Consider the following 3,617-nt stretch of genomic DNA (forward strand, 5'->3'; position numbering starts at 1 on the left):
TCACGAGAATTCTGTAATGGTTTGTCAACGCCATCTACTACTCTTAATTTAGTGACAAAAATTTACTGAAATACCTCAAAACAAGCTATGAACTCAACTAACATGTTTGACATGGTTATAAGTTTCTATTTAGCATATACTTCCATGATATAACTTTTGTATCCAACATATCATGATGTTGATGATGTTGAGTGTTTGTTGTCTTTGTATCCAATAAAGCTTAGATTTAGAAAAAAACAAGGACCTTCAAAAGTCTATAATTTATGATAAGTGAGCATATAGCAAGTATTTTGTTCTTCGCATCATATCTTTTTCCACCATCTAGTTTTTTATATATATGAATTATGCAAGTATCTACTGATAACTCTCATTATGAATGCAGTTTCAGGATGACTATATACTCGAGTATACATAAGGCTTCATGCTACTGATATACAAGGTATCTTTTGTGTCTAATTCATTTCACACCGGTGCTCGTTTTGCTCGGCTCTCCTTTACACCGTGGCAAAGGGGGCCCGCATAAATCAAGATTTCCGGCATAGCTGTCGGCTTTAATATTCGGACCAAAATTCGGGACCGGGCCCGACAAGAGATTATTTGAAACATTGAATTCCTTAATCCGACTGAGCCCGCCCAATTCATACGGGATCCGACCCGTGAACCGGTTGTTATCGAGTTTAAGAACATTAAGAAACGAAATATTTGAAATGCTGACCGGGATTTCTCCCGATAAATTGTTTGATGATAAATCGAGAGTTGTGAGAAAGTGAACGATATCTGTCATGTTCGTGGGGAGGGGCCCGTTTAGGCGGTTGTTGGAAAGATCTAATCCGGTCATTGAGGTACAGTTCTTGAGTCCAATCGGGAACCCACCAATCAACCCCATCTCAGAAAGGTAGATATTTAGGACTTTGCTTTCATCAGGATGCCAACATTCGATTCCTGCAAATCTGCAAATGAATCCTTCGGTGCTGTCATTGAAATCCCATGATGATAACAGGTTTTCGGGATCTCTGAGTGATGCTTTAACGGATTTTAGGCAATTGATGTCACTTTCAACCGCATTGCTGCAAGTGATGGATATAAGAATGTCGAGACACACACTGATTACTGTTATGCGATTCCATTCCGTTGTCATTGTACAAGAAACCTGTGGGTTTAGGAATCGGAAACCTCGGTTCCCAAGAAACATACCTAGAAAGAAAGATAGCAAAACAAACAATATATGTTCAGATGTTTTCTTTTTGACTTTCAGCACTAATATATGTGTATTTTCTTTAGATTGTGCAAAGTAAATAGTAACAAAATATTCTGCTTACAAATTTTGTCTAAAATCGTTCGTCCTTGATAACCCATATGAATTCTAAATTACAAGATGGATTACAAGAATAACCAATTTGGGACAAATCGTACAAATGTAAATGCCAACCTAAAAGTTCTGCTTCACGATTTCTTCTAAAGTCGTTCAGTCATGTAAAGTGATAATAAAGTCAACTACGAGTTTTTGAAAAGTCGATCACTCCAAAACAACAGATAGCAAAAAAGAACAAATATCATCGATCTTCATCGCCTAAACCTCAAATTCGTCAAAGGAGCAGTGCCCTTACTCGATACTTCAACGAATTACAATAATATACTCGCCCAATTGAGATATCATAAACCCTAATCATAGAACACATAAATCAAAACTACAAGATCACTATATTCCCACAAAATTAGCGACACAGCCGGAAAGCAAAACAATATCATCTACCAACAAAATGAAAACCCATATGAATTCCATCAAATTTAGCATAAATTTAATAACTAGAGCAACTAAAACGAAACGAAATGACAAAGATGAAAAGTTTACACAGTGGAATTCAAGATCTTGAGTAGGAGGAGCTTTCTCTAACATGTATTGATGATAAGAGCGGAATGATTCAATGGGTGTAGTATAAACTTGGAGCTAATCAGGTCAAAGAGGAATTGGGAGTAATTTGGACGGGGCCGGCAACTCTCCGTACGACCCGTGGACCCGCAACAACACCAAATAAATGGGTTTGGGTTGAGTTTTTCAACCCGCCAACATGTTTATGAAACGGGTCATATATTAGTTTCTTAAAAAATAAACGGGTTGACCTGTCAACCCGTTTATATTTTTAATAAAAAAATATTTTTAAATGTATTTATGTATCAAGTATTAATATTTAATAAGTAGTATATAATATATACCATTGATTCATAGACCATTTGACTGTTTTGACATTTTGACTCGTGGTGGATGGTCTAAGATCGTAAGTCGTAACCTGTAAGGCTAAGTCTGTAACCATTTTGTCAATTTGCCCTAAATAATAATCTCAAAATCAAATCGCGTATGAGCGTATCTCCCTCTTCCAGACTTCCAGTCTCCCACAGTCCCACTCTCCCCTCTGTTACTCTATGATCGAAATTAGGTATCAAAATGGTGTTGGAGAATTGACTTTGTTTTTTGGGAGAAAAAAAATAGGAATTATGACAATTACTTTAGCACTTGAATTATCTATGTTTGTATTAATGTTTAGTTTAAACATGTTTCTATGAATGTTTTTAATTTTCATTTGGATGTTTAAGACTTAAGTGTCTAAAATTCAGATATGTTTGCATCAACCATCAAGAATTTATTCATGTTTAATTGTCAAATTTATTTATGGAATTTGACCCACGAACCCAAATCTGACCCACGAACCCGCCAACCTGTGAACCCGTATAAATAAATGGGTTGGCGGGTCATATATGGGTTTATGTTCCAAACCCGCCAACCCGTGACCTGTATATTTAAATGGGTCGTGTTTGGGTTGACATATTTTGACCCGTCAACCCGCGACACGCCAACCCGAACACGACACGATTGTCAGGCCTAAATTTGGACCCAAATTTGCAATTGATGGTGTGGTTTAGGTTAATTTATGGCTAATGGCTAAAATATCTAAACGGAATATATTATAATCACTGGTTTCGATTTTTTTTTTGTTTTTTTTGGTAAAGAAAGAAACATTCAACGAAATCTTTAATTATCTCATGTTTTGCAACGCATTGAGTTTTTACACTCCTTACAAATTACAAATCCCATAATCTCATCTCTTGTATCACATTTGGCTTTAAAAAAAAGAACACTCATGTGAATCTAGTGAACTTGTCGACTATCACTAGTGTGTATTTTTTTTCCAGCTAAACTAACAACATGAACCGGCATAAACAAATCAATGCACCGAGTTGTGATTGAAAAATCTTTATTTGAAGTAAAAGATGTTTTATGTTGTTTCCCCGTTTAGCAAAATAAAAATCACAGATCAAAACCATATTATTGAATCACCAACATTTAAAAGAAATTCCAATCATGATATGTTGTTAAATAATGTCGTCTTTTGGATGATGAATTTTGACAACGACTATAATCAATGTGTTACTGTATTCCTTAACAAATGATATTTACATTTGTATATTGGGAACCACTTGCAATAAATATACTTATGAAATTTAAATAAAACCTAATATATATATATATATATATATATATATATATATATATATATATATATATATATAGAGAGAGAGAGAGAGAGAGGTTCATTTGTTTAAAGTAAGTATTGTGTTAT

General features: G+C 34.7%; 1 long non-coding RNA gene across 1 annotated transcript; it reads right to left on the minus strand.

The window, feature by feature from the left end:
- Nucleotides 1–225: 225 nt before the first annotated feature.
- Nucleotides 226–1,991, minus strand: LOC145113829 (uncharacterized). The gene is made up of 2 exons (XR_013710871.1): nt 1,853–1,991; nt 226–1,194 (listed from the first exon to the last, which is right to left on the minus strand). It is a non-coding gene; the product is annotated as an uncharacterized LOC145113829 (long non-coding RNA).
- Between the last annotated feature and the right edge of the window lie 1,626 nt (nt 1,992–3,617).

Source organism: Lactuca virosa, chromosome 5, assembly GCF_052849685.1.
Source record: "Lactuca virosa cultivar CGN04683 chromosome 5, Lactuca_virosa_CGN04683_v6, whole genome shotgun sequence".
Classification (NCBI taxonomy): Eukaryota; Viridiplantae; Streptophyta; class Magnoliopsida; order Asterales; family Asteraceae; genus Lactuca; species Lactuca virosa.